The sequence below is a fragment of the Tachyglossus aculeatus genome, chromosome X3 (genome assembly GCF_015852505.1).
Source record: "Tachyglossus aculeatus isolate mTacAcu1 chromosome X3, mTacAcu1.pri, whole genome shotgun sequence".
Classification (NCBI taxonomy): Eukaryota; Metazoa; Chordata; class Mammalia; order Monotremata; family Tachyglossidae; genus Tachyglossus; species Tachyglossus aculeatus.
The window spans coordinates 19,469,653-19,497,264 of NC_052099.1; the positions used below are offsets into that span (position 1 = coordinate 19,469,653).

A 27,612-nucleotide genomic window follows, 5' to 3' on the forward strand; every position below is an offset into this window, starting at 1 on the left:
ATGAGATTGAGATTCCATGAGTAGGTTGGCATTAGAAGAGCCACTTGTGCGTACTGGGTTGTAGCAGGAAATTAGGGAGGTAAGATAGAAAGGGAGAGAGCTGATTGAGGGCCTTAAAGTTGATGGTCGGGAGTTTTTCTTTGCAACGGAAAACCACTGGAGGTTGTGGCTCAGTGGAAAGAGCACGGGATTTGGAGTCAGAGGTCATGGGCTCAAATCCCGGTTCTGCCACTCGTCAGCTCTGTTACTTTGGGCAAGTCAACTTAAATTCTCTGGGCCTCAGTTACCTCATCTGTAAAATGGGGATTAAGACTGTGAGCCCCCCGTGGGACAACCCGATCACTTTGTAACCTCCCCAGCGCTTAGAACAGTGCTTTGCACATAGTAAGCACTTAGTAAATGCCATTATTATTATTATTATTATATTATTTTCATGGGTGAGGAGTCATGGACTGATTATTTATTTATTTTTAAGAGAAATGATTTGGCAAATCATCAATGGTATTGAGTGCTTACTGTGTGCAGAGCACTGTACTGAGCGCTTAATGAAGTAAGGACTGCAGTGGGAAGGGAAAAAAGGTAGGGAGGCTTGCGAGGAGGTTGATGCAGTAGTCAAGTTGGATATGACAAGGCCTGGGTCTGGGCCTGGATAAGGCCTGGGAGTCAGCAGGACCCGGATTCTAATTCCACCTCTACCCCTTGTTTGTTGTGTGACCTTGGGCAAGTCATTTAACTTCGCTGTACCTCAGTTACCTCATCTGTAAGATGGGGATTAAGACTGTGAGCCCCATGTTGGGCAGGGACTTTGTCCAACCTGATTACCTTGTACCTCCCCCAGTGCTTAGAAGCATGTTTGACATATAGTAAGCGCTCAACAAATATCAGTACTGTCGTTATTATTATCTCCAAAGTTCTCCCTTCCATTCAGAATGTGAGCTCCAGCTGGGATCTGTTCATCTTGTACCTACCCCAGTGCTTAGCATAGTGCTTGGCACATAGTAAGCATTTAAATACCACAATTATTTTCAAGGTGTTTGTGAGGATATGCTTATGGTGTGGAACACCTTGACTACTTCGGCGTGACCTTCCCACTGTATAGGAGCTTTGTGAGCATTTAGCCGCCTGGGTTTTGAAAACCCACTTTTGCTAGAAGAAGAGAGGAGCAACATAGTTTACCACTAGACGTACAACTTGGAATTACAAACCGGGAATTACTTTAGTGAACGATTGAAGAAAAAGCTACCCTTGCCAAATGACTTAAACTTTTTTAAACCAAGAGTCATCAAGAAAGTGAAGGGAAGAGGAATTCAGCACACTCTCAAAGTACAAAGTCAGCCTGGATCGGTTCCTTTCCCTCTGGTGAAATTAAACTGAGTCTTAAATCAGCAGAACTTATTTTAAATCAGCGGAATTTGAGCTTGAATGAGTTGTTCTTCTCGAGCCTTGGGACTGCTTATTCTAATAGGTATTGGACAAGTTTGTTTGATAACAGATTTTTAATGTCTGCTGAAAACTTGTGCTTAGAGACCGGAATACAGATTTAGGGAATCATGAGATTTGTACCAAGTGACTTAAAATAAGAAACTCTGATTAAATCCCTATGAATCGTTCTTAAAATGGCCGTTTCTTTACATTCTAAAAGAATCTTTTGAAAAAAGTTTGTGTATCCAATTGCAAAAATGCTCCATGGATTATTAAAAGAGCAGATTTTGACAAGAAAAAAGGAATATAAGGAAGACAAGATAAGGAATATATATGTATATATATTTTCCTATTCCTATGTGTATATATAATTGGTCTTTTAGTCCACATGGGATGAATCTAACCTATCCCATTTCACCAAGTAGCATCATTTATGTATGCTAATAAATAATGAAGTTAAAAATGTGTATAGGGGCTGTAGGTCACTGAAGAGCTGACCTTTTTAAAGTAATAAATTTTTGTTTGTATAATGATGTTGTGATTTTCATTATGCAAATGACTACGAGCCCTGAATTGTGCTGCTTGCATGGAAATTTTGACATTCTAGATATGCGACACTTCCACATACATAAGTGTAGAAATACCCTAATCTGGTAATCTTATATCTGCTCGTTACTGCTGCATCATCTTTGTATTTGCCTAGACTACTGCAGTAGCTCTTTGCTTGCCTCTCTGGCTTCTGGCTTTCCTCACTCCGGTCCATACTTCACTCTGCTGCCCGGATCACTTAAAAAACAACGACAAAAATATGAAGTCCAAGTTTTTTCAAGAACCTCTGATAGTTGTCCATCCACCTCCACATCAAACAAAAACTCTCTAGCATTGACTTTAGAAGCACTCAAACACTTGAGTTAGTTAAGCCTCGCTGATTTCCTACTGAAACCCAGCACGTTTATTTTGCTCTTCTAGCACCTCAATCTCACCTATCTCACTGAAAACCCCTTCCCCATGCTCTGCCTCTGGCTTGGAACACCTTGCTCCTTCATATCCGTCAGGCAATCGCTCTCCCTGCCTTCAAAATCTTCTTAAAATCACACCTCTTCCAAGAGGCCTTCCCTGGCAAAGCCCTCATTTCACCTACTTTCCCTTCCCTTGGACTTGGATTTGTATCGTTCATCCACTCCACCCTCAGCAACCTAACAGTTACGTACATATCAGTAATTTATTTTACTCTCTCTAGCCTGGATGATCAATACGTAGACCAACCATTATATGGCACTCTCCAAGCCCATTAGTACAGTGCTCTGCACACAGTAAATGTTCAATAAATACAATTGATTGATTCATTACCCCAGTGCTTAGCACTTTGTCAGTACTCAATACCATAATGAATCAGTATGGGTACATAAATAGTTGCTCTTCATGCTCACAAAGTAACTTATGGATGTGGTTGATTAAAACTTCCATGTATAGTGTAACTGTAATAAGTTGATCATGTAGATAAATGTTGAGAAATTTTAAAAAACGATTAAAAAAGCAGAATAGACTACAGTATTAGCAAGTGTTCTTTTTCAATTAAGATAACAGAGCATTCTAGCCACTAATTTGGATGGGAAGAGAGCCTTGAAGCAAAACTTATACAGAGTATCCTGTCTTCCAATATGCTTATAATACTTCAAACATAATTATGACTAAAGTGTTAAAATCCAAAATACTGCTACTGCTCTATTACTGGGGGATCAAAACATTTTAAGTTAAAACAAGGAAATGAAAGCCATTGTTGAGGCTGGCATTTTATGTGTTCCAGCTGACTTTTTTTAGATGAAATACTCCATCCTATTTAAAGGAACATATTCAACCCCTTTCAACATTTCCCCACTAGAAAGTTTTATAATGGAATCTCTTTCTACCAAGTACCACTGTTTACGGCTACTTCCTTTTGACTGGATAAATGCATAAGGAAAATTAATGGAGATATAATTTAATAGAGAAGCAGCAAGCCCTAGTGAAAAGAGTACAGGCCAGGGAGCCAGAGGACCTAGGTTCTAATCCTAGCTCTGCTACTTGTCTGCTCTGTGACCTTGGGCAAGTCACTTAACTTCTCTGTGCCTCAGTTGCCATAGTTGTGAACTGAGGATTCAATACCTATTCTCTCTCTTCCCTTTTGACTGTGAGCTCATTTGGGACAGGGACTATGTCCAAATTGATTAACTTGTATTTACTTATTTATTTATTTATTGTTTAATAATAATTAATTATAATAATATAGCAACATTAATGATAATATTAATAAGATTGTTAAATAATAAATGTTGTTATTCATCTCAGAGTGCTAGGAATCTACCTATGCTTCAGGTTCACACTTCTTTAAGTTGCAGCATTGTGATAGTCTGAGTGGTTTTAATTGCCTTTTGTTTCTCAGTTATCTAATGAATGGTGAGCAGCGAAGCCATGTCAAACATGTAAATTAAATAGACACTTAAAACCCTGTTAGAGCCTGGGTACTGGGATGTTGTTTTTTTGTAATTTTAAATGTAGTTAAAAGCTCCTAACACTGTGATACTTACAAAATGATTAATTGAGGTTTACGCTGCAAAGTAAATTCCCCTTTAAACCACTCTAATAGGGCAACAGAGTAGATTCTGATAATAGTTGATTTTTATCCACAATTTTCCAAAGATTTACTGGTTTTGGTGTTGGGCAGAAGACTACAATGTGTGTGTTAGTGCGATTTAAAAGAGATTGTTTATATTGATAGACCAGATACAAGGACAACACAGTCTGAACTTAAAATGAAATATATTGCAAGATTCCCTTAGCAGGGAACCTGTGTATCAACTCTGTTGTACTACACTCTCCCAAGTGCTTAGTACAGTGTTCTGCTCAATGAATCTTATTGACTGGTTGATTGATGATTATCAAGGGCTGGGGGAATGTTAAATTGAGTTTACACCAGAAGTGACACATTACATGTATGATTTAATACATCAGCACCTCAGATTGCTGATTTATAAAGTGGGTGGATTTACAGAGCCAGAAAAGTCACACTCATGCTATGACACAGAACAGCTTACCCATTTTCCTTCATATTTTTTTTTCCCATTGGTATTTGTTAAGCACTTACTAAGTCCTAGTCACTGTACTAAGTGTTGGGATAGACACGAGCTAATCAGGATGAACACAGTCCATGTCCTACATGGGGCTCACAGTCTAAATCCCCATTTTACAGAGTACAGTGCTCTGCACACAGTAAGCGCTCAATAAATACGATTGATTGAATGAATGAATGTGGTAACTGAGGCACAGAGAAGTTAAATGGCTACCCCAAGGTCTCAGAGTGTAGCCAGGATCAGAACCCAGATCCTTCTGGCTCCCAGATCCAAGATCTACCCACTAGGTCATGTTGCTTTGCACATTTTCCCCGTACTTTCAATTTCTCTCCAGTCCACTTTTCTGCTTTATCTCACATGGTTGGCAGAAGGGATATAAAGTGATCTTTTATCCTGTTTTTATGTGGTACACTAAATGTGACAAGACAAGAGGGTGAGATGGTGGGATGAAAGGCAAAGAATTATATATAAGCAGCTCTTTGCTTCCCTTTTTAATCTCTTGATCTGAATGGTCACCTTTCTTACTCCTACCTAGAATGGTCGGATTACAATTTTTGTAATGAGGAATAATGAGAATGGCATTGTTATGAACGTCAACAAAAAAGGCTAAACACAGCCTCAGAAAAACAAAAACAAAACAAAAGTATGTATTGAATCACAGTTGATGAATTCCGGCAGAGAATGTGTGCCTGCCTTTCATTGTACTCTCTCAAGTTCTTAGTAGAATACTTAATGCCACTGATCATTTGATTGTTGGATTGTATGATAATAATAATGATAACAATAATAATAATGAGAAAAGTAATTAGACTCCAAATTCCTGGAAATTTGAATTGGGGAAGGGGCTCCTAATCATGAGCTCTCAATGATCCTTGCCTGCCGTTTTAGGGTGAGATTGAGTACCCAGGGTCTTCCGATCATTTCTCCTCCCACATGGTCAAAAGCACAGTAACTCTCCTCTCCCAGTCTGGACTTTACACTAGTGCCTTCCACATACTGATTCCATTAATAAATCCTTGACTCCACAAAAAGAAAAGCCAGGGAAGGGAAGGGGAGAAGCCATGGCAATAAGGAGCGAGGACAAGGAGAACAGAGGCTGGAGAGGGGTCAGGGAGAGAGGGACGGAGCAAGGACTTTGATTAATAGTGGGGGTAGAAAGAGTCAGTGGAATAGCAGAAGAACTAAGCAGGGGGAAGAGGTCGAGGGAAACTAGTGACATCAGTGGAGGGTGTAGAGGGAAGGGCAAGTTAGTGGTTAGGAAGGGGAAGCCAACAACCACTGGAAGAAGGAAGAATCACGGAATGGCTACCTTCTGGCTATTTTCTGAAGAGCAAAGCACCATATGGAGGGAAATGGCAAACTGAATGATTAATCAGCAGCATTTCTTGAGCATGTATTGTGTTCAGAGCACTGTACAAAGTGGCTGGGAGAGTACAATACAACAGATTTGATAGACACATTCAGTGGAAAGAGCATGGGCTTGGGAGACAGAGGTCATGGGTTCTAATCCTGCCTTTGCCACATGTCTGCACTGGGACCTTGGGCTAGTCACTTAACTTCTCTCAGCCTCAGTTACCTCATCTGTAAAATGGGGATTAAGACTGTGATCCCCGCGTGGGACAACCTGATCACCTTGTATCCCCCCCAGAGCTTAGAACAGTGCTTGACACATAGTAAGTGCTTAACAAATGCCATCATTATCATTATTATTCCCTGCCCACAAGGAGCTTACAAGATAGAGAAACGTAAGGTCATTGTGAGCAGGGAATCTGTTTATTCTCGTATTGTACTCTCCCAACCACTTAGTACAGCCCTCTGCCCACAGTAAGCACTCAATAAATATGATTGAATGAATAAATGAACTAGTATGAAGAATAATTTAAAATTAGATGCTCCAATTTGACAACTTGATGCAGACACCTCTAGGATATTCTTGACTGGAAGAAAATTCAGTGAAACTTTTGACAGCTGGTAATTTGGTTCAGTGAAAACCAAGAGGTTTATGATTTATTTAGCAGGGGACTGGGGTGTGAAATGTCAGGCCATGATTATATTATTATCTTTAAACTTGTGAAGTTGGCCAACTACACAAAACAAATGTGAAAAGGGTTTTGAAATTGCTGTGTTAATGGAATGCAATGAAAACCCAACTGTTCAAAATCTGTGGGAAGCTTTTTTTTCTCCAGTGAACTCTAAAATGGTATTTTGTGCATCTATAACCACAAAGAGCAAATGAGATCTGCACAAAGTACTGAAGACTTCAAGTTTTTAGCAGATTAAATTGGTAAAAAAAAGTATATCCATTTTAAGAAAAATCGGGAATTATCAAAGATTCAAGGAAGATCTTGACTGTCAGATATGGGACTGTACTAACTCCTAGTTATGTAGGTGGCTACCATGGCAATTGCCTAATGATCTGTGGTGGTATGGCATAGCCCTGACATTGTGTGGTGGTCACTAGATAAGTGGGTTTTATCTGTAAAATTGAGCATACAGTCAGGAATGTGTAGCATCCCTGCCCAAAATTTGCTCAGTGTCCCACCAGGAACATGGTGGGAAGGGATGAGAAAGTGTGTTTGGTGTTGAACAAACCTCTAGAACTATACCAATTTTTTCCTCAAAAGGTCTCGCTCTCAAAGCCTCAATCAATCAATCAATCAATCGTATTTATTGAGCGCTTACTATGTGCAGAGCACTGTACTAAGCGCTTGGGAAGTACAAATTGGCAACACATAGAGACAGTCCCTACCCAACAGTGGGCTCACAGTCTAAAAGGGGGAGACAGAGAACAGAACCAAACATACCAACAAAATAAAATAAATAGGATAGAAATGTACAAGTAAAATAAATAAATAAATAAATAGAGTAATAAATATGTACAACCATATATACATATATACAGGTGCTGTGGGGAAGGGAAGGAGGTAAGATGGGGGGATGGAGAGGGGGACGAGGGGGAGAGGAAGGAAGGGGCTCAGTCTGGGAAGGCCTCCTGGAGGAGGTGAGCTCTCAGCAGGGCCTTGAAGGAAGAGAGCTAGCTTGGCGGAGGGGCAGAGGGAGGGCATTCCAGGCCCGGGGGATGACGTGGGCCAGGGGTCGACGGCGGGACAGGCGAGAACGAGGTACAGTGAGGAGATTAGTGGTGGAGGAGCGGAGGTTGCGGGCTGGGCAGTAGAAGGAGAGAAGGGAGGTGAGGTAGGAGGGGGCGAGGTGATGGACAGCCTTGAAGCCCAGGGTGAGGAGTTTCTGCCTGATGCGCAGATTGATTGGTAGCCACTAGAGATTTTTGAGGAGGGGAGTAATATGCCCAGAGCGTTTCTGGACAAAGATAATCCAGGCAGCAGCATGAAGTATGGATTGAAGTGGAGAGAGACACAAGGATGGGAGATCAGAGAGAAGGCTGGTGCAGTAGTCCAGACGGGATAGGATGAGAGCTTGAATGAGCAGGGTAGCAGTTTGGATGGAGAGGAAAGGGCGGATCTTGGCAATGTTGCGGAGCTGAGACCGGCAGGTTTTGGTGACGGCTTGGATGTGAGGGGTGAATGAGAGAGCGGAGTCGAGGATGACACCACGGTTGCGGGCTTGTGAGACGGGAAGGATGGTAGTGCCGTCAACAGAGATGGGAAAGTCAGGGAGAGGACAAGGTTTGGGAGGGAAGACAAGGAGCTCAGTCTTCGACATGTTGAGCTTTAGGTGGCGGGCGGACATCCAGATGGAGATGTCCTGAAGGCAGGAGGAGATGCGAGCCTGGAGGGAGGGGGAGAGAGCAGGGGCAGAGATGTAGATCTGGGTGTCATCAGCGTAGAGATGATAGTTGAAGCCGTGGGAGCGAATGAGGACACCAAGGGAGTGAGTGTAGATTGAGAACAGAAGGGGACCAAGCACTGAACCTTGGGGAACCCCCACAGTAAGAGGATGGGAGGGGGAGGAGGTGCCTGCAAAAGAGACTGAGAAAGAACGACTGGAGAGATAAGAGGAGAACCAGGAGAGGACGGAGTCTGTGAAGCCAAGGTCAGATAGCGTGTTGAGGAGAAGGGGGTGGTCCACAGTGTCAAAGGCAGCTGAGAGGTCGAGGAGGATTAGGACAGAATATGAGCCGTTGGATTTGGCAAGCAGGAGGTCATTGGTGACCTTTGAGAGGGCAGTTTCTGTGGAATGAAGGGGACGGAAGCCAGACTGGAGGGGGTCGAGGAGAGAGTTGTTGTTGAGGAATTCTAGGCAGCGCGTGTAGACAACTCGTTCAAGGAGTTGAAGCCTCAGTGATTTGACCTAAGGCAATCCGTCATTGATGACAGAAGACTCCATCATCAATTCCCTAAGGTTGATGAGGTGGTCATTTTCACCATTTTCACGTTACCCAATTTACACCATAGTTCATTATTTTAGTAAATCATCCCAGATGAGCTCAATCAATGGCATTTATTGTTTGCTGTGTGCAGAGCACTGTACTTAGCAATTGGAAGAGTACTATATACCAATGTAACAGAGTTGGCTCCTGTAGACACTGGATCGCTTTCTGACATTTCCCCAGTCTGGGTAACTGTGAGGTGTTCACCATACTGAGGAAATGTCAGAAGGTGTTAACGAAGGTGAAATGTTACTCCTCTGGCAATGGCAAAGGGTTAAGAGGCATTTCATCAATTAAGTAGTTATATTTATTGAGTTCCTATGGGATTCAAGAAGTACTGTACTAAATGCTTGGGCGAGTACAATAGAGTTTTACATGATTATGTCGTAGGACTTAATCGATGTTCAGAAACAACAGCATGGTATCCCTTCCCAAGCCTGTTCTCCTAGTATTGGCTCCAGGTTTATTTTCTCTATTGCCAATTGTAGCTCATGGCGACTTGTGGCAACCAGAGTGGGTTTGTTTCTGGCAACAGCACGACACTGTTCCATGAAGATGTCAGATAATTGGGACCATTTACAGTTGCACTGATGTTTTTCCCCATCCTGCTTCTGCCCATTCTACTAACATTTGGTGGCTCCTCTGATGGGATGGTGCTGAGCTTTTATTTGGTGGGAGCCCACTCTCTATTTCTGTCCCCACCATTAAATTGTAAGCTTCAGGTCAGGGAGCACATACAGGTTTTGCTGCTGTCGTATTCTCCTAAGCAATTAGTACAGTGCTCTGGGTACCCTAAGCTCTCGATAAATGCTACAGTTGATTGATGCCTGCAAGTAATGTCTGATTTCCATTCCCTATTTAGGGAAGCAACAGGACAGCACTTTGTGTTGGCTACATTTATTTAGTCTAGTAACACAGACTTTTTTATGGCATAACTTTGCCCCAACAAAATGGCCCTGGCCTTAACCGTAGCTTGCTAGATTAATTTTGTTTTGATATGCCCCAATATCATAAGCACATGAGAACTAATCCTTTCTTAAGATTTTTATAATCAGTGGCTGGCAATACCAGTTCAAAGCCAATGATCCCTTCACTAAGTGTTTATGTATGTTTATTCAGTTCCTTGTTTTCTTTACTCTGGTTGTAAATCCTCTTACGTTTGTCCCCACCCATTAGTGTGCAAAGTTCAGGGAATGTGTCACTCTATTTCATATTTCCCAAGTTCCTAGTATAGTACACTCCTCCAAGTGGGAGTTCAGTACATGCTACTTCTACTACAGGTACAAAACAAAAAATCCCTCGTCGTGCTGTAGCATTTTCTATGTGCAGTGCTGCCCCTGCTATTTCTCTTTCTTCCTGTTGGTTTCAACAAGCTTCTAGAAACACATTCATCTTGGGGAGGGTGGGGTTCTCCTGCCATCGAAGACCATTCACTGGCTGTACTAGGGAATACTTCTCTCCCATCAGTCTGTCAGTCATTCAATCAATCATTTAAGTGCTTACTGTGTGCAGAGGACTGTACTCAGCACTTGGGAGAGTTCACTATTACAGTCAACAGACACATTCCCTGCCCACAACGATCTTAGTCTACGCATCATTTCGAATATCCTTACCTCCAGATCCTATTGAATTCCAAGGCAATCAGGAGGGCTACCGAGAAATAGCAAAAGAACCCCCTGCCTCCGTACACTAGCGATACACTAGACAAGGAACATCAAAAGATTCATGTGAGTCATGCTTTGATATTTTCTTTCCAATATAGTCAACTGCCTAGTAAATTTCAAGGACAGAAGAATTTCAAATTACTGAATAAAGTGAAAGGATACATACCAGATAAGCATCTTTCAGCTTCCTCATCGGAGCATAAGCATTAGTAGCACAAAAGCCTTTTTTTAAAAAATAGTTTTGGCTGAAAGACCTGAGTTAGTGAAGAATAGATGCTGAGGAAAAAAGAAATTGTCAGAGAGAGCCAGCATTTCAGCCCCACACGTAATACTGTCGAGCAAATGCATCTGAGAGGTAGACAACTGAATTGCACAATAAATAATTAATCTAAACCAAGGACAATATATTTATATGTAGCTATAATAAAACAAAGCAAGGTCCTTTTAATCTACATTATTCATATCCTCGAGGCCTTTTATGGGATTATATTTCTTAGTCACACATTCAGTCACTTACGAAATAACCTTTTAGGGCCTAGACTTTCCAAAACATTGACTAGAAATTCAGTCACTTCCTATAATAGTTTCAAGTTGGGATGGAATCACTCATTTATATAATTATATGTACAGAAATACTTAAAAAGAAATGTTCATTAAAGCCTTGCCCCAGTTTTCTTCAATTCCTGACTTACCATGGAAATGGTTTTGATATTTAATCTGCCCCTCCAGGTTTTCAATGGATTTAAAGTTTCTGCAAGTATTAATAGTGGTAAAAATAGCTTTTCCTCAGTTTCGTTTTTAAAAATATTCACTAGTTTGCATACTTCAGTTTAATTTTCTACAGATTATTCCCATAATGCAATCTTGTGACACTTCTCAGAAAATAAGGGATCACTAAGAGAGTATTTCCAAAGTGCAAAACTTGCTTTGACATTCTATTTCATGCAGTCATCCATAAGACTGATTAACTGTCACAATCAAATGGCCTGGTAATCTCACTGGAGTGGCAATTCTTGCAAAATATAGGTGGTGGTTACTCCCTGAACAAAAAGATCACAGTGAATCTGAGAAGTTTACTAGAAATACAAGCATGTCTTTTAAAGAGGTTGACAGAGGCCAGTAGGTTGGTGCATTGTTCATGGTGATCTTTATCTGCCTCAGAAAAAGAGCTGTTGATGCGCACTGGAGAATGGGTCAAGTTCTGAATCCATTTAATTCCAACTGTGGGTCTATTGCAACTTATCTCCCTTCTGGAACTCTCAGTTCAGGGCCCATTTTATCTGTTTAGAAAATATTTTAATGATTATTAATGTTAGGTGTTTAACTTGAGCAATTGAATATTAGTTGCTTCCCTTATTTTAGTAAATCAGCATGGATGGGCTCCTCTAGACACTAAACCACTTTCTGACATTTTTTTGCGAGTCTGTTCCTTTTACTCGCTAAAAATTAGTACCTTCACATTGATCCCCAAACCTAGTTTTTCCATAAATAACTTCTAGACCCTAGCACTCTCCCTCCCAGAATAGCAGCTCTTCTCCCCCAAGTTTTCTTACTCATCACTTGGTTCACCTCTAATAATAATAATAATAATGATTCATTCATTCAATCATATTTATTGAGCACTTCCTGTGTGCAGAGCACTGTACTGAAAGCTTGGAAAGTACAATTCAGCAATAAAGACAATCCCTGCCCACACCGGCTTTACAGTAGAAAAGGGAGGAGACAGACATCAAAACATGTAAACAGACACACATATAAACAAATAGAATTATAGATATACACACATCAAAACAAGTAAAAAGGAATCAACATAATTACATAGAATTATAGATATGTACATATGTACACAAGTGCTGTGTAGTGGGGAGAGGGACATAGAGCCAAGAGAGTGAGTCGGGGTGACAGGGAGGGGAGGAAGAGCTGAGGAAAAGAGGTGCTTAGTCTGGGAAAGGGGGACTTATAATTATGGTATTTGTAAAGCACTTACTATGTTTCAGGCACTGTACTAAGCGCTGGGGTGGATATAAGCAAATCAGGCTGGCCACAGTCCCTGTCCCAGATGGGGCTCACAGTCTTGATTGGGGGCATCTAAGTGCTTACTGAGTGCTAAGCACTGGGACAGATACAAGACAATCAGGTCACACACAGTCTTTGTGCCACATGCAGACTCATTCTGTTCTCCAGGAGTTTATAACCTACTGGAGAAGACATAGAAAAATGTCAAGCGGATAAGTTAAAGCAAGAGGAAGAACAAGTGTAAAGCAGTGTTGCCTAGGGGAAAGAGCATTGTCCTGGAAGCTAGAAGATCTGGGTTCTAATCCCAACACCACTTGTCTGCTGTTTGACCTTGGTTGAGTTACTTGTCTGTGCTTCAGTTACTGAATTTGTAAAATGGAAATTGAGACTGTGAGCCCCATCTGGGAGAGGAACTGTGCCCAAACTTCTTATCCTGAATCTACCCCATTGCTTAGTACACTACTTGTCACATAGTAAGTGCTAAGAAAAACCTCTAAAAAAGCAATGTCAACTGTTTGAAGCAGGATGAAATGGCTGAACAAAATTGAACATTCATCAGGTGTGTGGCACCAACATGATTACACACATACAAAACTCTACACCAGCACCAACACAAACATGATGAAACATAGGCAGTAGAGAAATTCTAAGCAGCAGTGAAAGTATCAACTGAAAACAATCAGCTAAATAAAGAGGGGGATATTGGCTTGAAGATTCACAGATAGGTGCAAATTGCAAAGTGGGGCATTCAATTTCATTTCACATGTCCTCAATCCATTTTCCAATTCATTATAAAAATGGCATTCCTGTTTGAGTGGCATTCCTGACGTATAAATTCTCACAAGGATCAGGTTGAGATTGGTTACCTAATGTAGTCCAAGTTAGATGATCCCAGTAAATTGTCTTGTTTTGAAAAATGTCTTTAATTTTTATGACGTGGTTCTCTTACAGGATACAGACTCTATATTATTTGGTTCAGTGAGGTTTCTTCTGCAATTTCATGGTTGATAACAACTTTGACAACATGAACTTTGTTTTGTAAATGTTTTTGAACACTTCAGTGTGATCAAGAATGTTTCACCCTGCATTCAGGGTGCTTTGTGTTTCCAAAGTTTCTGTGATCCAGTGCCTGAGGTAATAGGTTGACTTATCCCCTGATTGTCTGGTCACCCCTCCAGAAGACTGCAAATCACCCCCCAAATGCCCTCCTGGAGGGGGTTATTTTGGGGAGAGTTTTGCTGCAACCAGTATGGTCCCTGTTCTGGGGCCTGAGTTTACAGCCTGTAATGATAATTATAGTATTTAAAGTGCTTACTGTGTGCCAGGACCTGTACGGAGCGCTGGACTAGATACAAGATAATCAGGTTGGATACAATCCCTGTCTCACTTGGGGCTCACAGTATTGACCCCCATTTTACTGATGAGGTAACTGAGTCCCAGTGAAGTGATTTGTCCAAGGTCACACAGCAGACAAGTGGTGGTTCCAGGATTAGAAGCCAGGCCCTCTTACTCCCAGGCCCATGTACTTTTCCCTAGGCCACGTGGCTTCTCGGCAATTTCATTACATTGAGAAGCAGCGTGGCTCAGTGGAAAGAGCCAGGGCTTTGGAGTCAGAAGTCATGGGTTCAAATTCTATCTCGGCCAATTGTCAGCTGTGTGACTTTGGGCAAGTCACTTAATTTCTCTGGACCTCAGTTGCCTCATCTGTAAAATGGGAATTAAGACTGTGAGCCCCCTTTGAGACAAGCTTGTAACCTCTCCAGTGCTTAGAACAGTGCTTTGCACATAGTAAGTGCTTAATAAATGCCATTATTATTATTATTATTATCCAAGTTCCATATCTACGGCATGTTGACCCTCAAGCTCTGTAGATTCAATGGATATTTTTCCTGTATGTTCACTTCCATGCTCATTCATCTCGTCCATCTCCCTGTCCTCCCCACAAAGAGGGGGATCACATCCACCAATATGGCATGATTTATGCAAATTCCACAATCATTCATTCAGAATTTACTGATATGAAAGTTTTCTATTAATATTAATTCTATTGAACTTTTCCCAATCGCTTACTACATTACTCCTCACAATGTAAATGCTCAACAAATACCATTAATGGATTCATTTATTAAATCATATTTATTGAGCACTTCCCATGTACAGGGGACTGTACTAAGTGCTTGCGAGAGTACAGTACATCAGTAAACTGACACATTCCCTCCCCACAGTGACTTTGCAGTCTAATTAGAGGGAGGCAGACAGCAATAGAAATAAATAAATTATAGATTAATTCATTCAGTCGTATTTATGGAGAGCTTACTGTGTGCAGAGCACTGTACGAAGCGCTTGGAAAGTACAATTCGGCAATAAATAGAGACAATTCCTACCCAACAATGGGTTCACAGTCTAGAAGATTGGTACATAGTACTGTGGGGCTGGGAGAGGAGAGAACCAAGGGAGCAAGTCAGGGCGACGCAGAAGGGATTGGGAGAAGAGGAAAGATTGTCCCACCCTCTGCCCAATCCATAAATGCCAGAGCATGTGGAATAGGAGTTTGGGACCACATGGCTTTTGAATTATCTCCCACAATGGGGAGCACGGGGTGGTTTGGAATGATCCCTGGAGTTCAGGAGGAAAGGAGTTAACGTCCATGTGATCTGAAACTCCTTTTAATTCACACATGCTACATCAATGGCAGGATGGTTTAAAATGGGTTAACATATGAAGAAAAAGAGAACATTAAAAGAAATGCATTTGTGGTAAATCTTGAATTTCTTAATATTCATAAGTCTTAGATCTTAGTACAATTTCATTTTCTGTACACATCATTTGCCACACTTTACATTACATAATTGAAGAACAGTGTAATGGATGTTCAACCCATCATTTGTTGTGTCTTCTGTTTTCAGTTCATAGCAAGACTTACTGATGCATAAGGTTAACTTTGGCTAAATCAATAGCACACCACATTGACATTGATCAGGTAGGAGTTTTGATATTGCCACATAAATCTGTTGAAAACACTTCTTTGAACCTCAGATTGCAGTGAAGAGGTGGATGAGTCTGTTTAACCTGTGATTTCTCTCTGACTGTGCTGTGGCAGAAATATGAAACTATACTAGACAAAATAAGTTCAGTAAGCCACTCTGAGCAGGTCATTGTTTTTTTTTCTTTTTCATGCTATTGAATTTAGACTGGCAACAATGTGATGAGAACAGTCTTGGATACATCTATGCAGCAGTTAAGGAATCAAAGTAATTAGGGACCTAAAATAGAGTACATTTTAATTCCTTTTTTTCTTGAAGTGATTTGTGCTTTCAAGGCACAGTTCAATCCAAATTCTAGGACACATATATACTGTTTTGAAACAACAGTTTTCAGTGCTAAAGGGGTCTCTGAACAATCCCAAATCATATCCAAAGGCGTTTAGATAATATACGATATTCCTTTTTGATATCTTCCTTTTCTTCCACGTTCCTTGTGCTGATTTTCTTCTATTTTCCCCTCTGGTCTCACTTTCTTGACTCATCTGTCCTTCCTTTCTTTCTCCATGTCTCACTCTCCATATATCTTTAGTCTTTCTTAATGGTACTATTTTATGGTGTTTGTTAAATACTACAGAAGCAGCATGGCTTAGTGGAAAGAGCATAGGCTTGGGTGTCAGAGGACATGGGTTCTAATTCCGGCTCTGCAACTTGTCTGTTGTATGACCTTGGACAAATTACTTAACTTCTATGTGCCTCAGTTACCTCATCTGTAAAATGGGGATTAAAAGTGTGAGCACCACGTGGGACAGCCTGATGACCCTATATCTACCCCAGCACTTAGAACAGTGCTTGGAACATAGTAAGTGCTTAACAAATACCGTTATTATTATTATTATTATTATATAGACATGTTTATCAGGTTGGACACAGTCCCTGTCAAACATGGGACTCAGTCTTTATTCCTCATTTTACAGATGAGGTAGCTGAGGCACAGAGAAGTTAAGTGATTTGCCCAAGGTCACACAGTAGACAAGTGGTGGAGCTGGAATTGGAACTCAGATCCTTCTGACTCACAGGACCTTGCTGTCTCCACTAGGCCATGCTGCTTCTCTGGTTAATTGCTTGCTATATGCCATGCACTTTACCAAGCAAAGGAGAAGGAACAATATAATCTGGTCTTTCCCCTTTCCCTGTCTGTCTGTCTCTCGTTCTCTCTCTCTCTCTCTTTCTCTCTCTCTCTTTCTCTCTCAATCCATGTTTCTTTCTTTCTCTCTTTCTCTTTCATTTTAGCATTTCAAAGACAGCAACTTCTGAGGCATGGACTAAGGTAACATACTACAATTTCATGAGTGACAGGAAATGAAAAAAATGATTAACTGTAATGTTGGAAAAATAGAACTATTGAAGTATTTTTAACTGCAACAGTCCTGGAATAAGAATATTATTTATTCCACTGATTGTCAGGCATCACAGCAGCATCAAGTTCCTGGTTACTTGACTAGTTACTGGGAATCAGTAGTAGTGGTCTGAAGTCAGAAGGACCTGGGTTCTAATCCCAGTTCTACCATTGTCTTCTATGGGACCTTTAGCAAGTCAATTAACTTTTCTGGGCCTCGGTACCTCATCTGTATAATGGGAATGAGGGACAACCCGAGTTGCATGATAACAATACTTATAACAATTATGGTATTCATTAAATGCTAAGTGCCAAGCACTTTTCTAAGCACTGGTAGATATGAGGTAATCAGGTTGTCCCACGTGGGGCTCACAGTCTTATTCCCCATTTTACAGATGAGGTAACAGAGGCACAGAGAAGTTAAGTGACTTGTCCAATGTCACAGCAGCAGAGAAGTGGTGGAGCTGGGATTAGAACCCACATCCTCTGCCTCCCAAACTCTTGAACTTGCCACTAGGCCATGCTGCTTCTATTGTGTGTTTTTCCCACTGCATGTGTTCTCAGTCAGGGCTATCTGCTTCAGAGAGGTACTCTTAGCGCATTACTGGTTCAGCAATATTTTAAACTGAAACTCTAAGGGCGTTTTCAATTACAGTGTGACTCATTTTCAATCTGACATTCTTTACCTGTCATTTCTAAGGAGTTCAAGTGACAAAAGGTGAGAGTGCTATTAAACAATTCATTTTTGTATAATTGCTTTTGCAGCTCCGCTGGCCAGCTGGTTGGTGTTGTTTGGGAATGCAGCCAGCTGAGGACTGGAGAACTTTGCTTTGAAGTTTCAGATGATGATCCTTCTCTTAAAGGTAGGCTGCCTCTACACTCTAACTCCCTATGTAGTAGTTGCGAGCTGCTAAAGCATGACTATTCTGGGCTTTTTAATTGAGAAAGCATGGAGAAAATTGAAGAGCATCAGAATGCAGATTTTCCAGGAAAAAAAAAAGTAACTTGAATGTGGAACCAAGTTATGCTTCTTGGCACGATTTCAATTCATATGCAGATAGGCAAAGATGACAAACTGGTATCTATTCAAAAATAAGATCATTTTCCTTGTGAGCTTGAGTTTTAAGGTTAGTCCGGTAGTCATAGAATTCCTTTCATCAAATAGATACGTCTTCTTTCAAAGGCAAGCCTCCGGCATAGCCTTTACAGGGGAAAAAAGAAAATGACACAAGTTCCCTGGTGTTCCTTAAAATGCATGTCTAGTTCAATTGTTACTTATGCAATCAACTTAGTTTTTTTTTCCTTTCCTAATGCCTGGAATATAAGTCTGTCACAAAAATAACTGTTAGAGTTCACATCTCATAGGAGTAGCAAGTTCAACCATTTTTCTGTCACTTCCAGAAGAGTAATTATAAATGAATTCTTAGTCTTGAGACAAAAATAAATCTAATCCCCACAGTTCAATCTCAGTGATCATGCATTTTTAGCCTTGGAGTAAGTTTAGTGTGCTTTAGAACTGTATGGGAATTGAGGGAAAATGCAAGTGTTGGAAGGGAAAAATATTTAGTCTGTATTTTATGTATATTCTATATACTCCATATTTTATGTATATTTTTTATACTGTATAATGAGTTGAAGAGGTGTTGTCATCTTTTCTACTATCTGACCTGCAGGTTTCCTCAATTCTTTCTAGATTACCCAGAATTAAATGAGTTATGAATTAGGATTTGCAGTTTTTTAATCCCAGTTAATTTCTTCTGAGCCTATACCTTTCCATAACTGTCTTTCTAATTTAACAGCTTAAAAATGTATTGTCTTTGAATAAAATATAGCAGACTATGATTTCCCCAGTTACTCTAAACTCTCCCCCATTTTTTTTTTCCAATGGATTCCAGTAACCCATCTGCTTGGTTAGATTTTAAGCTCCTCAAGGTCATATGCTAAGCCTGATAATACTGTGGTACTTTCCCAAACACTTAAGAGCATTCTATACACAATAGGAGCTCAATAAATATGATTGATTAGAAGTTTAGGTATTGTGCTAAAACCAAGCATTCTTACCTTGCTTCTTCCTTTCCTAATTTAGTGACAAATCACACTGGAGAGGAACATTTTTTTTTCCCCTAATGTGTTGTCTTGAGGTGGAAAGGTTAAGTAAATGAGGACACTTTACCACTAGAGCCTGCTATGAATAGCAACTTCCTCATCTGCCTAGAGGTTATTATAAACTTGTAAATCCATTTCTCTCAGGCAAAAGGTAACATACATAACATTCCAATTGACCAAATTATAGCCTAAATTTTCCGATTGCCTACATTTACTCTCTCGTAGTAGGACATAAATTAGAAGGAGCATTAGCCCATCAGGTTTGGGACCTGAAATAGTTAATGCTCCTCTTGAAGCAGAGTGACTTAGCGGATAGAAAAAGAGCCTGGCAGTCAAAGATCCTGGCTTCTTATCATGGCTCCACCACTTGTCTGCTGTGTGACCTTGGGCAAGTCACAGAAATTATCTGTGCCTCGGTTCCCTTATATGTAAAATGGGTATTAAAACTGTGAGCCCCATGTGGGACGTGGATCCTGTGCAACCTAATTAGCTTGTATCTACCCCGGTGCTTAGTACAGTGTCTGGCATATAGTAAGCACTTAACAAATACCGTTAAGGAAAAAAAAAAAGGAATTCAGCCATTAGATGAAGTGTCTTCACAAGATGAGTCTTGTCATAGGTTCCAGGAATTGTGAAATTTATTAAGGGCTTACTATGTGACAAGCACTGTTTTAAGCGCTGCGATAGAGAAACATTACTCAAGTTGGATACTGTCCCTAATGGGGTTCACAGTTTCAGTTGAAAGGAGGGAAATTTGGCCTCCATTTTACAGATGAAGCAACTGAAGCACAGGTAAGTTTCCCAAGGTCACACAGCAGACAAAAGCCAGAGTTATTATACTGTTACCCAGTTCCTTCGACTCCCAGGGCCTTGCTGTTTCCACTAGGCCACGATGCTTCTTTAGGGTGGCAAGTGTTGAAGTTCTTCAGGACAATATTTCTCTGGGAGTACTGGAAATCCTACTAGCAGACCCTGCTTGCCCTCATCTGTTCCAGCTACTGAGACAGAAATATTGGCAGAAACAATGAGGATGTGTGCAGTCTACAGAGGGAGACAGACATTAAAATAAATTATAAATAGGGGAAATAAGAGGATAAGGGTATTTACATAAGTGCTGTGGAGGTGGGGCATCAGAGGAAATTGTTCTCTTTAAAAAATCTCTATGAGGAAGCTCCCAAACTTAGAGGTAGGAAGAGGAGTTAATTTATCCCCAGTATGCAGTTGAGGAAACCAAGGCCCAGAGAGGTTAAGTGACTTGCTTAAGGTCGCCCAGGTGGCAGAGCTGGTATTAGAACCCAGTCCCATGCTCTTTCTCATTAGGCCTGTGGGCATTCAGACAAAATGAATGAGAAACTGAAGAAATAACGGGAAGAGACGAGCTACCTAGAATTGTCATTGACCACCAAATAGGTGTTTTATGAGTATTACTGTTTTTGTTATCCACTGTGCCTTCCTGACTTGTATTGGTCAAGGAACAGACTTCCATCTATCATATGCTCTCAGCCACCTTGAGAGGAATTCCTCAAAATTCTCAAAGGAATTCTTTGAGCAGCACTTTTTGTGTAAAGAATGCTATCACTTATCTGGTGACTCACTTCCCCTAGGGAATGGTCCAAATGCTGCTGAATTCCGATAAGTGGGAGATGAGCCTCTCCCAATTTTACTAGAAAACATTCTTTAAACATTGCAGGAGTGTTCTTTCCACAATGAGAAATTGTTTGTGCAGAATACAATCCACACATTAGCCCAAATAGATGTGGTGAAGGAGCCTGTGGCCCAGTGAATAACAAGACATCATCCAGGCAAGAGAAGCAGTGATGCCTAGTGGATAGAACACAGTGCTCTGCACACAGTAAGCGCTCAATAAATATGATTGATTGATTGGGAGGGTTGCCATTTTGGTGGGAAAGTAATTCTGTTGAAAGACAGTTGTTATCTCCTTGCCAAGTAGCATTGGACTCCTGTATATATGTGTATATGTTTGTACGTATTTATTACTCTATTTATTTTATTTGTACATATTTATTCTATGTATTTTATTTTGTTGATATGTTTTGTTGTCTGTCTCCCCCCCTAGACTGTGAGCCCGCTGTTGGGTAGGGACCGTCTCTATGTGTCGCCAGCTTGTACTTCCCAAGCGCTTAGTACAGTGCTCTGCACACAGTAAGCGCTCAATAAATATGATTGAATGAATGAATAGAGCATGGGCCTGGAGTCAGAAGGACCTGGGTTCTAATCCTAACTCTGCCACTTCTCTGCTGTGTGGCCTTAGGGAAGTCACTTCACCTCCCTCATCTGTAAAATGGGAATTAAGACAATAAGCCCCATGTGGGACATGGACTGTGTCCAACCTGATTAGTTTGTATCCACCCCAGTGTTTAGAATAGTGCATGGCATAGACTAAGCACTTAACAAATAACATAAAAGAGGTGTATCTCCTCTTCCCAGTTTCTGTATCAGTCTTCCTGAACTAAATAGGAGATTATGTTTCTTTGTGGTTTTGCAAGTAGCATATGATACTCACTAAACATCAGTGGGTAGCAAAGGTGTAAAGCCTTCTATTAGTAGCAGACATAACCCTTAAGGAATTTGTCTTAGATATGTCAGTCATGGGTTTATCTTTCAACTAACTGCACTGTAGCCCCTAAATTTCTGGGAAGTCAATGCTTACTGTAACATGATTTTCTTGTAACCTGAGGTTCTTCAGGAACCTATCTCCTGTGTTGTAGGGAAGCTCCCATACACAGGAGTCTGTTTCCATTCAGTTTGTAAAATGGGTTGATTTCCTTGGAATGGGGTAGGGGAAAGAGGAAATTCAGTGGATTGTTTCAGATTTAAGATCATACTCAATCAAAAATAATTTATCTTATATAACTACCATTCACCTTTCAGCGTGTGACAGTGCCTATCTGATTATTTTGGATCTCACATCCAGTCATAGTCTTTGCATTCCTTTCCCTCTATTAGTTGTTGTTATTATTTTATTATTATTATCATCATCATCATCATTATTGCCATTTATATATAAGTGCTTACTGTTGTGTCAAGCACTGTTCTAAGAGGTGGAGTAGATAAGTTAACCAGATTGGACACAGTCCCGGAGGGGGTTCACAGCCCAAGTACGAGGAAGAACTGGTATTGAATTCCCATTTTATGGTTGAGGAAACTGAGGCAGAGACAAGTTAAGTGACTTCCCCAGCATACACAGCACTCAAGTGGCAAAGCAAAGCTTAGAAGCCAGGTCCTTTGAGGGCCCCTGTTTTTCCCATAAAGCTTCCCAGCAACTAGAGCTCCTACTGCCTGTTCAGAGCTCATATCTGAAGGTATGAAAATATTGTACACAGAAAAAAAGAACATTTGAGTGGATGGATTGTTTCCCTTTGGCATGACTTCTCAATTAATTTTAAAGGTCATTTTCCCCTCTATGGGTGCTGGGAATGACATTTTAAAATAGAGTAAATACATGCAACAGAAATGATGATCGATCTTCTCCCGTGCACTCTTTCCGTGGCTCTGCTTGATATGTCCTCGGTCTGGATGTTCACAGAAAAGGCTATAATCCGAATCATCAAACTATCACCCAGGATAATTTAAAAGAATTACAGTAAACAAACACGTAAACATGTCTAACGCCTTTATTCTAATCAAATTCTGGGGGAGAGAATGAGAGGCGCTGGTGTTCCGGAGAAGGAGGCATAATTTACTTTGCAGAATGGTTTGTAATGTCAGAGCCTGGATACCATGGTGGACACTGTGGATAATGATGCCTCGGGGTTGCAAACCTGTGGAGGATTAAATTACAGAATTTATTTATCTTATGGTTTTTGGTAAGCACTTGTTACGTGGCAGGAACTGCACTAAGCTCTGGGGTAGATACAGGCTGCTCAAGACTGGACACAGTCCCTGTCCCTGCCCACTTAGGGCTCACAGTCTTAATTCCCATTTTAGAGATGAGGTAACCGAGGCCCAGAGAAGTGAAGTGACTTGTCCAAGGTCACACAGCCGACAAATGGTGGAGCTGGAATTAGAATCCAGGTCCTTCTGACTCCCAGTCACGTGCTCTATCCACTATGCGACACTGCTTAATTTTGTACTTTTCCCAAGCGCTTAGTACAGTGCTCTGTACACAGTAAACACTCATTATGTATGATTATGTATAATGGATGTAATCTTGGTTCAGGCATGAGTTGTCCATTTTATTTTATATTATTCTCCAAAATTCTCTTCATCATCACAGGCAGGTGCCTTTTGGGAAGTGAACAGAAAATCATTTGAAAGTTGATTAAAATGTGTTTCCTTCCACTATATGAACAATGGCTAAGATCCGTTTCACTCAAAAGAAATGTCATAGGAAAAATCCAAATCCTCTCTTTATTACTAGTAAATATTGACCTGCTAATCTGAAAACTGATATGCTTATCTGTGGAAAACAGTGTTTAAGCAAAAAAACCTGCTGCTTTTGTATCATTTCCCAACATGATAATCAATCAATCACATTTCTTCAGCACTTGCTGTATTCAGAGTGTTTTATACACTGTTCTTGTGGGACAGTACAATGAAATAGAATTGGTAGACACAAGCCCTGCTTTTGGGTCAACCTAGTGGGATAATTAATGGAAAGAACTCGGTTTTTTAGGATATTAGCCAGTCTTTTTACATAATAATGATGGCATTTATTAAGCACTTACTATGTGCAAAGCACTATTCTATGCACTGGGGAGGTTACAAGGTGATCAGGTTGTCCCACGGGGTTCTCACAGTCTTAATCCCCATTTTACAGATGAGGTAACTGAGGCACAGAGAAGTGAAGTGGCTTACCCAAAATCACACAGCTGACAATTGACGGAGCTGGGATTTGAACTCATTACCTCTGACTTCAAAGCTCATGCTCTTTCCATTGAGCCACCCTGCTTCTCCTAATTAGATGCATTATGGGAAACTGTACTATCAATCAATCAATCATATTTATTGAGCACTTACTGTGTGCAGAGCACTGTACTAAGAGCTTGGGAAGTACAAGGCGGCAACACATAGAGATGGTCCCTACCCAACAGCGGGCTCACGGTCTAGAAGGGGGTGACAGAGAACAAAACCAAACATACTAACAAAATAAAATAAATAGAATAGATATGTACAAGTAAGATAAATAAATAAATAGATGGACAAAGCCTGGGACTAAAATCCAAATCACCCAGTTTCTAATCCCAGCTCCACCACTTACTAAACTGTAAATTTACGGTGGGCAGGGAACGTATCTACTAACTCTGTTGTGTTTTACTATCCCATGTGCGTAGTGCACTGCTCTAAGCCAGTAAGTGCTCAACAAATAACATTGATTGAATGATTGATGGATCGAACTTGATCAAGTTATTTGTTTCCTTCTTCCTCTTTTAAAAATAAGTTTCTTGCAAAAGACTTAATGTTTAAAAATAAGCTCAGAACTCCCATAACGCAGGGGCTATAGTTGTAACTTCCCTCCCCTTAGATTGCAAGTTTTTTGAAAGCAGGAGTCATGTCTTATTGCACTCTCCCAAGTGCTTGTACAGTGTTCTGCCCAAAATAAGCATTCAGTAAATACAGTTGATAAATTCAGTATACTAATGATGAACTTAATGGTAAAGAAAACTTTAAGACCAGTCCTTGTGCATGAAAGAAGGAGAAACACATCATGGTCTAGTCAAAGAACAAGGGTCTGGGAATCAGAAAATTGAGTTTCTAATCCCAGCTTTGCCATGCCTACCTAGGCAAGTTAGTTAATTTATCTGGGCTTCAGTTATCTCATCTGTAAAATGGGGATTAAGACTGTGAGTCTCATATGAGACATAGATTATTTATAACCTGATTTACTTATGGATACCCCAGTGCTTAATAAAGTGTCTGGTGCATAGCAAGCACTCAACCAATTCCGTTAGAAAAACAAAACCAAACAAACAAAAACTGCCCGGTTTAACATGTTTCTCCAGTGTTCTGTTAATCCCTCATGGATTCATTCAATCAGTTGTATTTATTGAGTGTTTACGGTGTGCAGAGTACTGTACTAAGAGTTTGGGAGAAGTACGCTGTCCTCAAATAGTGCTCCATCTGCTGCTTTTTTTTTTCACTAGTCACATCAAACTATAATATTTAGAGTAGGGATGTTAGAGAATCCTAACATATTGTATGAAAAAAAATCTATTTTACATAGATGAAATGTTTTCTCCTTGCCTTTCCAGGGCTTTTGGAAGAAAACTCATTTTTCTGCTGGGTGATTTTTTAAGTGGAGCTAGTGCATGTCTCATTGCTCATGGATTGATTGCTCAAAGATGCCCAGCAGGAACAACCCAGGAGAGAGCAGAAGCATGGGAGCTAGGAAGGGAAAGATCGTGAGAGGGAGAGACGGAAGGGCAGCTGGCTGCTTCACCAGGTCACCATGGCCATAGAGGAGCCGCCCTGGGGTTGACACCATAACGACCTGTGCAGAAAGGCCGGACACCAGCATAAGGCAGCACCAGAAGGTCTGGATGAAGTGTCACTGTAATAATAATAATAATAATGATTTATAATAATTATGGTATTGGATAAGTGCTTACTATGTGCCCAGCACTGTTATAAGCACTGGGGTAGATACAAGGTAATCAGGATGGACATAGTCCCTGTCCCACAGTGAGCTCACGTTCTGAATCCCCATTTTACAGAGGAGGTAACTAAGGGACAGAAAAGTAAAGTGACTTGGCCAAGGTCACACAGCAGATGAGTGGCAGAGCTGGAATTAGAATCCACCTCCTTTGACTCCCAAGCCCGTGTCCGTGCCGTACTCTAGGCCGTGCTGCTTCACTACTGGTCTCTTGGTCAAAGCGAGACCATAACAGGTTCTCTCGACCACAGAGCGGTCATAATTCTGGAGCTCTCCTGCTTTCATTGGCTCATCCGGTCACTGTGTCTGGAGGGTATTGTCATATTTTGGGGTAACCCTGTGCCCTAGTGGAAAGACTACGGGCTTGGGATTCAGAGAACTGGGACTCTGATCCTGACTCCATCACTTCCCTACAGTGTGACCTTGAGCAAGTCACTTAACTCCTCTATCCCTGTTTCCTCGCTTGCTCAATACCTTCTCTTTCTCCCATTTAGACTGTGGGCTTGTGAGCGACAAGGATTGGGTACAACCTGATTATCTTGTTTCTACCTCAGTATTTAGTACAGTGCTTACAGAAAATGCTTAATGTCATGATCCTCATCATCACATTTTTTTACGTGGTGGAGCTTACCACGGTGAGTCAGTGTGGTGTGTGGCTTTCATCATGGCACCCCTTTGCCCACAACTTTTTTCCAGACTGATTGCATGGGAAGGAATGAGAGACAGATTATGGGTAGCCATTCATAGGAACCCTGACAGCAGCCTAGTCTCAAAATAATGTTGGAATATAAATTCCTTGTGGGCAGGCAAGGTATCCTGCATTCAGTTGTACTTGTCCAAGTGTTAGGCACCGTGAACTGCTGTTTGAAGGAGCTCAGTAAATGTCACAGCTCATTCGTTCATTAATTCAATCATTTATTGAGTGCTTACTGGGTGAAGAACACTGTACTAAGCACTCTTTTAGTGGTTGTAGTGGTGTTCCAGAACTAGCACCCAACTCTAGGAGGGTTCACAATAGACTTGCTATGGATAAGAAAATTGAGAAACGTAATTCTTGCCTAGGGAGGCAGGATAGCCTAGTGGAAAGAGCACAGCCTTCAGGTTAGGTGACCTGGGTCTAATCCCAGTTCTGCCACATACTTGGTGTAGGACCTTGAGCAAAGCATTTCTTTATGACTCAGTTTCCACAATTGCAAAATGGGAATTTAATACCCTGTTCTCCCTCCTACTTAGTCTGTGAGTCCCCCCCCCCCCCCCCCCCCCGTGGTACCTGCACCCCGGCATTTAGTATAGTACTAGGCATATAGTAAACACTTTCCAAACGATGCTATCATTAGTACTATCATTATTTATACATAATTAAATGATTATGATTAATGATATTTTCCTTTGACTGTTTTAATGCTTTAAGTTCCAGGAGTTAGGAATCATAAAAACCTTTCCCTGTGAGAGTTTGATGCAGATGAGCTGATTTTGAGTCCAGGAGATAAATAGCAATTTAATTAAATTTGCATATGATCATTAAATTGGATTGGGATACAAACAACAGGGGAGGATTGTGATGCAGTTCAAAGAGAACAAGAAAGGTTAGCCTATGGTCCAGAAGTAATAAAATGGGATTTAACATGCATAAATAAAAGATATTTCATTTTGAGGAAGCAATATCAATTGGACAGAGAGGGAAATCCTTGAGAGATAGCCATGTTTAAAGAACCAGGTGGATTGATTCATTGGTACTGTGTGTTGATTTCATATGACCATTTGGTGTCTGACCATTTGATTCCATGTATCTACCCAAGCAGATAGTAGTGCTTAACTTGATTTCGATTTGCATCAACACAAGTTAAACATGCTATTCTAACCTTTACCATGAGATTTAAAGCACCTTGAAGGCAAGAGCTAAATGTTTTTGCTTCTGGTTTACTCTTCCTAGCACGTAGCATAGTGCTCAGC

At 40.8% G+C, this 27,612-nt stretch overlaps 1 protein-coding gene across 1 annotated transcript in view; it reads left to right on the plus strand.

Annotated features, from left to right (window-relative positions):
* The window catches only part of CDH12 (cadherin 12), a 497,253-nt gene that overhangs the window by 129,034 nt on the left and 340,607 nt on the right, over window positions 1–27,612 (plus strand). Inside the window, exon 2 of the mRNA XM_038770299.1 lies at window positions 17,706–17,803. The gene's annotated coding sequence lies outside the window, so the exon portion shown is untranslated. The remainder of the gene's footprint in view (window positions 1–17,705; window positions 17,804–27,612) is intronic.